Below are 13,756 nucleotides of genomic sequence, written 5' to 3'. Positions count from 1 at the left end.
AATTCAACATAAGTCGCAGAAAAACCTCAAACACTACGCTCCATTCTTTAAAACAAGACGTTTAAAGGAAACTTGACCTCTTCACAAATCTGCACAAGTGAACCAATGTTTTCTGCAAGTTAACACAGAATCGCGCTGATGTTCTTCTTTTACTGAAGATACCGACTGGCCTCCAGCTCTGTCATCAAAGAAAACCCGGAAACAAACAGGTTTCCTAAAAACAACAGCACTGTGTTTCTGTTCATGTGAACTGTGTAAGTGGCTCCTTGCAGCCGGTCCTGAGTGAAGGAGGGTGTGTATATATGGGTGTGTCCTCGCAGTGCAGCCAAGTATTTAAAGGAGTGAAAGGTTGGCTCGCTGCAAACAGCTTGTTTCTCCCTCCAGTCTGCATTGTTGCGTTTCTGCTCCGAATGAACTGAGTGAGTTTCTCCGTCTTTGTTCAGCCTCGCTGCTGAACTTTTAACACGCATTGTATTTGATCAGATATGTAATCTAGAGTTGGCTCAGACTTACTTACAGGCACTTATGTGCTGGAAAGTGAATTTCATGGCCAACATGACTTTATTATTGCCTTTTCTTTTTAATGTAATGATGTATTGCTATAACTATGCATTACTTTGTTTGTACGCTGGTGTTTGCGCTTTTACGTCGCCGTTTGTGTTTGATTTGATGTGATTTTCTGGAATGAATTCCCATCCTTTATTCACGTTTGTGCAAAGCGGCCACAGAGGGTATTTAAAGTGAACTTTGCTTCACAGAGAAAGAAGTCTCAGCAGGCCCTGTCTAAATGCTCTTTATTCAGCAGGGGTCAATACGTGGTTGGCATCAATGCTCCTCAAGGCAAACGGGTCACGAGTGCACAATGTCTGTGGGCAAATAACCTGACTTTTGTTAACAGCAGCACATCTGCTGATGGTGGTGAGAGAACAAAAAAAAAAAAAATCTTTTTTTTAATTTTTTATCTCAGGATCAGTTCAAGATCACTTCATTTACTTCATTTATTTACAGTTTGAAGTTTTTTTGAAAGAAAAGGAACAGAAGGACAGAAAAAATGAAATGCGATCTAACCCTTCACTTAAAAAGTCAATTTACTAAAACATAAGCAACTAGACGTCAATTAGCCAAACATGGAGACGTCTATAAACAATTTAGTGACTTGTTAAGAGTCCCACTAACATCAGGAAGCTGCTGTTATGTGTTTTATTGTGAGGGTGATGGGATCAGGGGGACACGCGGGGCTCAGATGGGTTTATGAACATCTTGCTGCTTGTTCATAAAATCAAAAAAGTTATTTTTGGATTGTCAGCCTCTCAGTTTTGGTGGACAGCCTAAGCGTTCAAGCTGCCAAGTTTGAGGCTATATTGGTCTTCCTATTCTAACGAAGAGGTGTGAAAAGTTTGACAGGAGTATTGATGCTTTATAAACTAACTCCTGCTTTAAGCTTCTGCACCGCTTCCTCTCTGACCTGTGTGCTGTGTTGGTCTCAAGCAAACCTCCGATGCCTTCACAGAAACATTATTTGGAAAAAAAAAGAAGAAATGAAAAAAGCAAATATAAAAACATTCTTTTGACTTTTATGTTCTGTTTTGTGTGGGTCTGTCAAATAAAATCTCTCAATGGGTTAAAGCTTGTGATGTGACCAAATGCGAATGCTTACAAAAAAAGAGTGGGTGAATGATTTTGCAAGGCAACGCTACATTTATTTACACAGTGGTGTCTGCGTAGCCTGGTAAAATCAAATAGTTTTTTCTACGCTGTCTTTCGGACAGATGGTCTGGACCTTTGCTATTCAGATACGTGAAATCTGCTTAAAGTTTTAAATTTTACCTGATCGAGGCTGCCAACGCTGACTGAACGACTTAATCCTCTTCTCCCGCTGCCATCGCTGAAACTACCAGCAGGATACAAACCTAAAACAGAGCAAAAGCTCAACGTTGTCCTCCTGTTCCTGTTGAAATTCAGCTTGAGAAATCGATTTCAATGGGAGAAATCAGATGGAGCACTGAACGGAGATGAGAATCCAGCTGAAAAGGAAGGCAGTGTTTGAATTCCTTTTTTTATCTTCTAATAGGATCCTTCAGAAACAATGTCAACACGAAACGTGGCGTTCATGGAGATCAGCGTTTTTCCCTGCACCTTCCCCTGCAGCTGGGTCATTTATGTTATTTTGGACTTTCCATCAATCTGTCTTTTTAGAAAGTTTAGTGAATGCAGCTTGATTAGACTGAGAGCAGGTGACTCATTCGCTGCAGAAAGGTACATTTTCTTTTCTTTCTTTCTTTATTATCCTTATTATTATTTTAGCTTTAAAAACGGTGCCGCTGTCCTTGTGCTGCAAGGTCCGGTCACTGGCTGCCTTTGACTAGATTTCAAAGCATATCATCACCTCTTACATCGAGCATTCAGCCAGCTGCTCCAGTACGCCGTCAAACCATCAGCGGACAGACCGGGGTGGGGTTATTCTGAGCTGCCGTCAAGCTGGCCTTCATATGGTCTTGATTAAGGTTTTTTTCCCTTTAGCTTACGGTCCAGCTTGTATTTTCTGTCCAACACTAGCTGTCCTTATGCAAATCTAATGCCTCTTCATGATTGTGATTTTTTACACACAGATCCACAACCTCCACTCCGACAGATGCACGAATGATTCGTATGACAATTCCTGCAAAAACAATTTAAAAAATCTGTTCTCTATAAAGGAAGGAGGAGTGAGTGAGAATATGCTCAGGCAACTCATACGCACAATCTTTAATCGATTTAAGCTTGGTGTGGTTCAGTAGAAGCAGGGAGGGGGGAAAAGTTGGAAAGTGTAACTTTTCTTGATTACGTATCTGTTAAATAATTTCTGGATGCTACAAATATCTGTACCAGTAGGGTGTAGGAATAGAAGCTCGGGGGGCTTTTGGAGCACCTTGAAAGGGAGTTTATTAAGGGAACAAGTGTTTGGAGATTATTTTGTTTTTCTGGCACCAGATGATAGTTGTCTCTTGCGTCACTCTGAGCACAGAAAGCCCTCCTCAGACCGATGTATCACGCTCTGTCGATACATCTGTCTGTCTCTGTTGATCGTCTCCACGCGAGGCATTAGGACCTAATAGACAGGCTGCGTGCTGCAGATAAGGCAGAGGATGCTGTTATTTGTTGCTCACCCCGATGTCTCCTCTTTGCCTTGCAATACAAGTTAAGCAAATTTTAAAATCCACACGGCGACACAAACAACTGATTGCATCCGGTGCAGTTTTCATTCATGCCTCAGTCGTCAATAGGCACAAAAGGTAAGGATGGATAGGCAATCAGGAATGTCTCGCTAATGCCAGGTTGAACACCATTTTTCCTTCACAGCCGCTTTTGAGAACATGGATTCAACAAGGTTTAACTAGGTTTTTGGGCCATAATACCAAATGGAATCATCTATTGCGCCGTATCCCAAATGTCCGCTATCGGTTTGACTGTGGAGGACATTGGAGTTGAGTAACATCGTTTCCATGTCCAAGAACCAATCTGAGATCATTTAAACTGGAAGCAGCCATCAGAGGACGGGTCCATCCAACCTCCACACTGAACAGGATGAATCTACGTTTTCATGTTGGTCACACCAGACTCTGAGCAGCAGCATCTTAGTGTTGAAGCTGAACTAAGTGCTTTTCTGATCTGTTTTTGTCAATTCTAATGAGTCTTTAAGAAGCGTAACCCGTTTCAAGCTCTTGAATAACAACGGTACCACCGGTTCCTCTGCTGCTGCAGCCCGTCTGCTCACAGTTTTACTTTACTGCGCTCAGAGTATCTATGACAACCTCACAGCTGTCATCATGTGTTCATAGCTCTATATCAGAGGAGTAGAGATGATTTTCCACTGGATGACATCATCAGTCATCTTACAAGGACTGCTGATCAACCTCTTTTGCTTTTGCCACTGCGCTTTAAATTTCTGTCTGGCTGTAATTTTAGAAAAACACTGACGTCGGGAATGTGATGGAGTTTCAAAGCAGCCTTTTGCATCGAAAGTCTCAACTTTGCATTAAAGTGTCCTTATTTACAAAGTAACACAAAGTTGGCACTTTTAATTGACTTTTAAGTCAAATTTTGCATTAAAAGTGTCATTATTTACCAAATGACACTTCATAACAACAGTAATAAACATTCATAAAGACTCCTTCATGTTCATGACAGGTGTTATGTCATGTCTATGACAGTGACATGTCAGTCTTATGCACGCCCGTCAAATAAAGAATTACCAAAAAAACAAAAATGCACCTTGTTGCCACGGTTCTGTATCGTTACAACTGTTAGAAAGTAAAAAGTGAGCAGAAACTCTTCCAGCTGCATAACATCCCAAACCGGAGGGATTGATAATATTGTCTGTAAGTCCAAAGACAGTTGTGCAAAAGAGATCAGTAGATATATTTAGACCAGCCCTGTCTGGTACCAGCAGCCACGCCAAGTTCAAAGTGTCTTCAATCTTGTTACTTCCACATTGTGATGCTCAATGCGAACGTCAGTAAGTCGTCCTCAGCACGCCTGGACGCACCGAGTTGCAGCCATGTGGCCGTCTGGTTCGCTGTTTACGTTAACAACCAGTTGAACAGATGTACCTGATAACAGAGCGACTGGAACATACTGTATATATGGGATGAATAGTGATGAGCAGTGTTGGCGAACAAACAAAACCAAGAGGGAATGAATATTCTGAAAGGAACGGTAGCATAAAGTTTAACAAGGGAACTTTCAAAGTGTCTAGTGTTTTATTTAAAAATGTTCACGCTTCAGAAACTAAGTTAAAATGATCCCCTGAATGAAGTGATTCAACACTTGTATTTCAGTGTGTATTAATGTGAAGTTGTTTTGGGATTTTCTTTTTTCTACATTTTACAGCCACTGGGTTCCTGTGACATGTTATCTTAGAGTAAAACATATTCTGTATTACAGCTCTTAAGTGGTGCAGTAGTTTTACCAACACGGCAGGCCGCAGGGTTATTTTGACATGCAATTTGCATTTAAAGCAGAACAAGGTCGAAGTTGTTTTGTTTTTTAATTATGTTTTCTTTCAGTGTAAGACAGGTGAAAGGTGTGAGATTAGGTGAAATGAACCCACCTTGTTGTCAATGAAACAGAGCTGAATGGATTTGAGGAGCCGTGGATGTTTAAAGCTCGAGACTCATGAACACAAAACTCCAGGTTATCTCAGGGAGTGTTGTGTCCACAAATGTTTCTACTTCACTTAAAGACCAAAGGTACCAAAGCAGATACATTTAAATTCCTCTCATTCATTGTGGAGCATCTTAATTTCACATTCAGTAAAAATGTGCCTCTTCTTTCCTATTGTCAGTGAAGGTGCACAACATCATTGTCATACGGACCGTGTATGTTCCAGTAAAATGGTGTTTAAATAGAAAAGCCCCACCAATTCACTGTTAAAAATGCCACTGGATTTCAGGCTTATTTAATGCTGGTATGAAGATGTTCATGATAACACATTGAGCTCGAGGCTTAATCTGACCAAAATCTGGAAATGTGAGCTTGGTTTGTGAAGTTAGAGGCGTGAAGCTGTGCAGGATCTGCCTGCTTAACTAATGAAGAAGCGACAAACCAATTCGCCTCGCACATGTCAGTGAAGGGTATCTTATAAAACTATCAATCTATTGTTTTCCACTTGACATCGTATTCCCATCAAACAATTCAGCCTAACTGTTCCAACCACTTCAGCTGTGTAAAAACCAGTGCAGAACTCAACGTGAGCCCAAAGCACAAACAGAATCTTGTTTAACCCTTTACTGAATATGCCATGATGTAGATTTTTTTTTTTTTTACCAATACATTTGGCATGGCAAGCAGCTGCTCAGTGATACAGACACAGGCTTGTGTGCCGCATTCCCCTGGGAGCCATAGAAACGGTGCCCTACTTAGTTGGCCTGTAAACACAGCAGATGACAGACTCTCATCTCCAGTCACACACACCGTATCGGGCAAACAGTCCAGCATTCACCGGTCAGATTATTCGAGGTACAGTTGAGGAGTTTTGTTTTTGTTTTAGATATAAGGTGCCCAGTGAGCAGACTAATCGCAGCCTGTGGATACAGCTTCATTCCACGCTGAATTTCTCATCAAACTCACACGCCTGGCACCGAGGCGAGTGCTGCGCAGAGGATCCACCCCGCCGACTTCATTTAACTCTAAAGGCCAGGCGATGTTTAGTCAAACAATTTTCAGCATGGACAGCTCTCCGTACGGCAAACACGGTCAACTGATAAGTAAAAATGTTCTAACAAATGCTGCACAGATGGAGGAAAGAAATCATAGGAATAAGTCAGCTGTTATCTTTAAAAGCTGTGCCTCAGATCACAGAGGCGGAAAAACAAAAAGAGCTCTCATTTTATACTTGACTGTTTTGGTATGCTTTCAGAGTCCAACGGGAAGAGATAAACATTCAATAGGGGATTAATCTTTGCCCCGACGACTGAACGTCTTCTCTCAAAAAGCCGCCTTTCTTGTAGAACAAGCTCTCAGGACGAGCGCACGGCTAAAATAAATCCTTCGTCAGGTCGAGAGAAGCCGTAATTGATCATTTTGATAAAAGGAAAAGGGAGATTCCTTACGGTTAATAACGTGTCATCCATAAACCTCCACATCAGTGCCGCGGGAATCAGGCAGAGAAGCTATCAGAGAAATACTAATCACACTTGAAGATAAATGGTTTAGAGCCAGAAAATGAGCCAGATCACAGAATCAAAGAGCCGTCAGACAGGTGCGGCGTGAGATCCGACCATCAAACAGTGTCTGGATCCAGAACCGGTAAACAGCAGCTTTAAGAAATCCCTCGTGAAAAAAAAAACAAACAAAAACAAGACATGTTTCATCAGGATTATAAAGCTAAAAAAAATATCTGGCAAATTGTAGAGCAAAAATAGAGTAAATACTACCAACAGTATTAGTAAAACCTAGCTGATGGGAAAATCCTGGAGTAGGTCCAAGATACGTTTCTAGCAAATTTCTTGAGTTTTGTATGAATACATGAATATAATTTATGTAATAAACATATTTTGTCACATTATGTGATTACAATTATATTGATATTTAACAAAAAAACAGGTCATTCGATTCAGAAATGTTAAAATATGTCAACAATTAGGTGCATATTTAAATACATATAAACATTGTACAGTTATCTCTGCATGTAATTAACTATTTATCTCTGTGTTTTGTGCACTAAAACAACTTAAACTAATTGCACATCTGCATTAAAAACAATACCCTGACACCTGATGGGCTAACTTGGCCCGACAAGCCAACAAAAGAACAATTATACTGACTAAATAGACTAAGTGTTAACTGTATTTAGTTTTCAAACTGTGGCTGTTTTTTAAAATCCCCATTAAAAAATAAAACAATCTAGCAAACCGACAAAAATGACGACAGAGACTCCAGCACCAAAGAATTAGAAAATGTAAACCCAGTTTTTGTTCAGCCACCAGTCACAGATCATCACACCTGGTCTGTGTTTCCAACATCACTCAGGTAGAAACAACCCCATCTAGGTTAATTGGACATTTCAACTTAAAACTTTTATCTGAATTAGGCTTTAGGAAGCCGATCTGTTGGATAACAGTGCTGTGAATCGTATTTAAATCCATTTTCCCGTCTGGATCAATTCACTCTCCACACATGCGCTCACACGACCGATGCAGAGTATCGGTGCCCCGCTTTCTCCAATGTTATCTGAACATTTCATAGAACCTTTTGCAGATCAATAAATAATCACTGCACTCTTCCATTCAACTAATCCCACGGCTTTTGGGATTTTTAAGTCAGGCCACTGAGACTGTCTTTGAAGGAGGGCTGATGTTTTGATCAGTGAACCCAGACAAGCTTCTATATCCATCTTTTTCTGTCACAGTTTTAGCTGTTTTAAAGGCTATTATGTATTTTCCAGGCACAGAGTTCCATTTTATAGCACAATCAAGCATCTATGTTACTTTCAGTTGTTATAAAAATGCTGTATTAAACGTTACCTAAAGGAAATTTGAAGTCCTAATTCGACGCCCTGAAATTGGGCATCTGTCTCTTTAAGAAGCTCCTGCTCTTTCAGACACCCCGCCTTTAACACCGACGTGTTGCGTTGCTTAGAACCGTTCTTAGGAACATTGGACTGACAAAAAGTTCATATAATGAGCCCAGCAGATGCGCAGCTCGGCCAGGTGTTTGCTGACTCCTGCTGCCGCTAGTCTGGAGGAGCTGAGTGGAGGAGGCACATAGGGAGGCCTGCTCTGTGGAGTGGAAATCAGCTTGGAGACCGCAGCTCCAAGGAGGAGCTTTGGGTAAATGGGCGGAGCTTTGTGGGAGCAAGCGTTTAGTCATGCCTGAATGGAGATTCAAGGGTTCCTGAAACATTTGTGAAAATGTAAGCGTATTTTTGTTCAGGGAATAACATTAGAACACCCCTTTAAACCTTTGATTATTGCACTTACTATATTGTTGTTTTTGTTAGGAGTTATATTTCATTGCAGCAATTTCCTGACTTATTTCAATATGTTCTCTTGTCTTGGCTAAATTAGCCTCTACTTAAAAAAAATAGATATGCACCTTATTTCTAGTCTTGTGACAGATAGAGTGAAACCTGTGAGCAACTACCAATCCTACATGTTTACATGCAAACAGCGTCTGACCAACACATGCAAGTGGCCTCAGTTTTTGCATCTTAAAAACTGTTTCCAACCCGAAACTAGCCACTCCGGTGCCGCTGCTGGAAGTCGATGACGTCCTGCAGTACAAGCAGGAATAAGGTGGATAGTGTGAGACGAGTGTGACTGCAGTGAAACGAAAAAAAATCATTTAGAGCTTTTTACACACCTTCACCAGGGGTGTCAACATATCTGCAGGGCATTGTGAGTAAACCAAGCAGTGCACTAAATCAAATTCAATAGAGCTACTGTTCACGGCAGCTAAAACCAGCTTTAGGATGTTGGGGACAAGATTCTCCTTTTAAACATTTTGCTGCCTCTTCACTGACTTGGCTGTGTCAAAACCAAACAGGAACTAAGAGCTTTAACTGGCGACTGGGTACCAGATGAGCAAATTGGAGTCTATTTTACATTTTCAGCGTATAGGATTACTTTTAATTTATGACTCCTGAAGGAGAAACAACACTTTAATCAACAGTGTCAGTCCTGTTCGCTCTCGTCTGCTTCATAAGCCGCCTGACGTTGTCGGGTTGGAAGATCGCTGTTTTGTCAGGTTCGTTCTCGGCTCTTCTGTCAGCAGAACGCCACAATCCTGAGCTGGGAGGGAGGACTTCCTCCTCCTCCCAGCTGCACGCCCGCTGATCCTCCCGCCTGCCACGGATTTGTTGGTATGTGAATAAGCCGTGGACTCACCGTCACTTCGTCTCAACCTGGTTGGTTGTCACATTCCCCGAGATGAACGTTCTCCCCGCGTGCGGGAAACGCTTTCGGTCGGTTCGAGGCTCGGTCAAGACACGGGAAGACAAAATGCTTTGGTGCTCATGTAAAGGCAGCTTGTGTTTAACTTCCCCTCTGTACGGGTCAGTCCCCAGAAAGAAGCCAAGTCTTTAAGAAAAGAAAAAAAAAGCAAAGTAATTGACATGTAAAAAGCAAGAAATGCTTCTTGTGACGTAATGTCTGCAGTGAATCTGCTGCACCTGCCACAACCACACCGTCTCTAGAAAACCAAACAGCTGCTTGTTGTACGAGTTGTACGCGATTTCCGTTTTGTCTTTCTCCTTTCTGGGACACAGCAGGCGCTGCGTAATGAATGACAACTATCTGTGACATGCTGATTGACGGCGCCGTGCGGTTCGCACAGTTCCCCTTTCTTCCAACATGTCCGACTGAAGTCACGTTGAATAAAGTGAAATATGCGTTCCAACGAGGCTTGCGGATTAAAATCACCTTCATACAAGAACCTTGAAGCAGATAAGTGAAATACTTCTCTGTGTTGAAATCTTTGGTGCCACTTTCCAACAGGGCTTTATAGACGGCTAATAAATAGTTTATGAATATGTCATCTATAAACGTTTTTGTAAATCATTAATAACAGTTTATTATGCATTAAGTAAGGGTGAGAAGGAGAATATATGGTAAAATTTTAAAAGCTGTGCTCCTTGATGTTTGAGAAAATCCATTGGAGGTTTTCACGCAGAGGAAAAGTCTCGACCCCAATAGGCGCGTGATCTGATCCTCGTTTTGATTCTTTTTGGACCCAGTGGTCGCCATGGCGATCTGTGTACAGATGGTGGTGCCTTCATCTCAACAATGACCCAAAGTTTCACGAAACCGTTTTGACATTACGCAACAGCGAGAGGAGCTTTGGTGCCATTTAGTCAGACTGAACGTTCTTCTTCTCCGTCTCTCCGCTGCAAACCCGCCTCGACTTTAAATGGCAAACAGCGCAGCTGGAAATAGTCAAAATCTCTGCGCATGTGAAAAAAAATGCGGTGTTAATATTTCAGTGTTAACCTAATTTAATCTAAATAGAGTATTTATAACTATATGGAGTGTAAATCGGCTCTGACATCGGAGTTAAAAGTCAGAGTAAAACGCTACATTCACGCAGTGAAACTTTTGACTGTCAAGTGTCAATAAGGCGCCAGTAAAGATTTTTGGCAAGAGGAGGAAGAAAGAAGCACCAGTTTTCTGAAGTTCGTGAGGCTGTTTCTATTTTGGATTCTGAACGGAGTTGTGCTACAGAAAAGGTAAGTAACTTTTAACAACCCGGTGTTGGTAACTTATTTTAATATTAATTGTGATGAAGAATTATGTTATATCTTCTGTTGTTATCTGTTAAATATGTTCGCAACTATTATGCGTGAGTACTAGCGTAGCAAATGGTTTTGGCACCATAGTTTAGTTTGTTAGTGGTGAAAAAAAAACCTTCATGTCTCCTCATTTTTATATCCGTTTTATTCCGTTATTATTCAGGGCAGCGGGAGAAAGTTGTATTGTGTAGGACGAGGGCCGAGGGTTAGCCCTATGCTAGACAAGATGTCCACCTCACAATATTTGCTGGTTTTTTCTGAAGGCTGTCAAGGTAAGAATACGTAACTGTTATAAATTGTGATAGTATTAAACACTGTGTCTTATGCCATAGGCCCAGATTCCGTGGGTACTTCGGGGTCGTAGCATCCACCGAGTCACGTTAGCATGGTTAGCACCATGGATGTAGCGGCTAACAGGCGCCATATTGCTTATGTTCAAGTGTATCGGGAATATAAACTCAGTTTTCAAATGGCATTACCTTTGAAGCACATTTATTAACTATTAAAATATGTCTGTCGTGGTTGTTTATTTTCGTTCTTTTTTTTTTAACAGACCATGCTACTGCGTGTTTTGTTTGGTGGGAAACAGAAATACCTGAAACCTTCCATTACCATCATTCAATGGTCAATGATGAAAAGAAAGCAGCAAATGTCTTCTCTGTCTTTCCACGGTTTCTGGACACATCAGGACTGGTAAGACAGCTTCATCTCTTACACTACTAAAACATTCAGTGGCAACAGTCATAGGAGTTTGTCCTGTAACCTGTGTATTACCAGTTTGAACCCCAACTCTTTCTAAATTGTTATGTCCTTGGGAAAGACACTTCATCTGTCTTGCCTGCTGGTGGTGTTCAGAAGGCCTGGTGGCACAAGCACAGGGCAGCATTGCTTATATCAGTCTTTGTGCAACTGTGGCTACAATGTAGCTCACCACCATCAGCGTGTGAATGACTAAATGTGGTGTAAATCACTTTGGGGTCCTCTGGACTTGTACAAGTACAGGCCATTTACTGTCTTATCACTGTGTGAAATGCTTTTATTTGTGCATTTCAGATAGAACAAGATTTCAGACTCCTGCTTGGCAAAGGCACTGGCAACAAATCTTTGGAGAAGTGGCCCACCAGTCTCAAATCCAAGGTTATAAAGGAAAGCCATGGCCTGTTACCCACCACTGAGCTCTTGGATTTATTGCGGAATGCAGAGTTGGCTGCTGAAGCTGAGAATGGTATGTTGGTCCTCTAGGTAATTGTGACAAATTCATATGTTAGTGGGATGATGGTAATTGAAGCTGTTGGTCTGTAGGTTGGGATAGTGACATGTCTGCTATTTTGCTTCAGCTGCATCTGCTACCACCATCTGCACAAGGACGAAAGAGGCCGGGTAAGATGTCTGCATCTCAAGCAGTGGATCACCTCATCAGACTTCTAAAGGTACTGCTAAACAGTTGTTTAAAGATGAAAAAAGCATAATTCAGTCTCTTTATTTTTACATTTGACAATTTTATTCTGTCTGATCTTCATTCAGAAATTTGTCACTAAATACTTTTGTCATGTTTTGTTTTTTTTAATGTACAGTACAGACCAAAGGTTTGGACACACCTTTTAATTCAATGGGTTTCCTTTATTTTCATGACTATTGACATTGTAGATTCACACTGAAGGCATCAAAACTATGAATAACACATGTGGAAATATGCACTAAACAAAAAAGTGTAAAACAACTGAAAATAGCCCTTATATTCTAGTTTCTTCAAAGTATCAACCTTTTGCTGTGATTACTGCTTTGCACACACTCTGCATTTTCTTGATGAGCTTCAAGAGGTCGTCACCTGAAATGGTTTTCACTTCATAGGTCAACCTGCCCTGTCAGGTTAATAAGTGGGATTTTTTGCCTTATAAATAGCCATGAAAATAAAGAAAACCCATTGAATTAGAAGGTGTGTCCAAACTTTTGGTCTGTACTGTAGGTTGGAATCAGGGTACAGCAGCATCTTGACAAAATCATGCAACATACCCAGCCCTACCTTCTTGCCCAGGGATCCATCCAAAGCAGTATTCACGCATTCTTCATTGTGATTGACAACTATGCTATTCCATGTAAGGCAACATGTTCAGTTGGAGCTCTTTTTTGAGCTCTTCAAGGCCCATTGTGTGTTTTGGTACGTCATACAGTGCTCCCTTGACCAAGTTCTTCACTTTTCTCCAAACAACTGTTGTGTTATATTTTTTCACACAACTGAAAACGTCTCAGTTGATGTGATGCAGGACATTTTTGAAGGTATTGGCCAGTACGAGTTGAAGGTTTTGTTTGAGTATTTTAAATTACATTGGAGGAACTGAATTTGAGAATACAAACTTTTGACTATGGATTCATGGAGAAGAATAACAGGCCAGTGGCTGTGAATTTATGTGCAGTATCGAATGATCTGGGACTAAATGCAGTTCAATCATGGTGCTTTCTGAAGAATGTTCCTCTCATGTTTGGAGATCTGGAAACATTTGATAATCCACACTGGGGCCTCCTTCTTTTACTACTACAAATTGTAAATATTGTTCTTTCTCCAATGTTAACCAAAGGTCTGTGTGTATATTTAAAACATTTGATTGTGGATCATCACAAACTGTTTAAAAAGTTGTATCCACAGAAAAAACTTTTACCAAAGCACCATTTTCTCATCCATTATCCTAGGTGCATTCAGAAAATTGGCCCTGTACTTCATAGTTGGTGCATACGCTATGAAGGTAAACACAATTTTTTTAAGAAACATTAAAAGTAAAAACATTACCAAAACACTCGCTAAAAAACATAAAAATTATATGGCACATGTTTGGGAAGCTTCATCAACTTTTAATCGATTGGACATTGGACCAGGGAAAATTGTATCTTTAAACATGGTAAAAGGAAGTTCTGACATTTCTGAGGCAGTGCAAGTGTCTCTTGCGGTTCAAGTTATGAAAGTGAACTGGGCAAAACACAGTGGGTTTATTTACC

The 13,756-nt window shown here is 40.8% G+C and overlaps 1 protein-coding gene across 1 annotated transcript in view; it reads left to right on the top strand.

Annotated features, from left to right (window-relative positions):
• The first annotated feature begins 313 nt into the window (after positions 1 to 313).
• Positions 314 to 13,756, top strand: part of LOC114151194 (protein-glutamine gamma-glutamyltransferase K-like) — a 35,006-nt gene continuing 21,563 nt past the window's right edge. Inside the window, exon 1 of the mRNA XM_028028243.1 lies at positions 314 to 419. The gene's annotated coding sequence lies outside the window, so the exon portion shown is untranslated. The remainder of the gene's footprint in view (positions 420 to 13,756) is intronic.

Source organism: Xiphophorus couchianus, chromosome 9, assembly GCF_001444195.1.
Source record: "Xiphophorus couchianus chromosome 9, X_couchianus-1.0, whole genome shotgun sequence".
NCBI classification, from domain to species: domain Eukaryota; kingdom Metazoa; phylum Chordata; class Actinopteri; order Cyprinodontiformes; family Poeciliidae; genus Xiphophorus; species Xiphophorus couchianus.
This window is presented reverse-complemented; position numbering and strand designations above follow the sequence as displayed.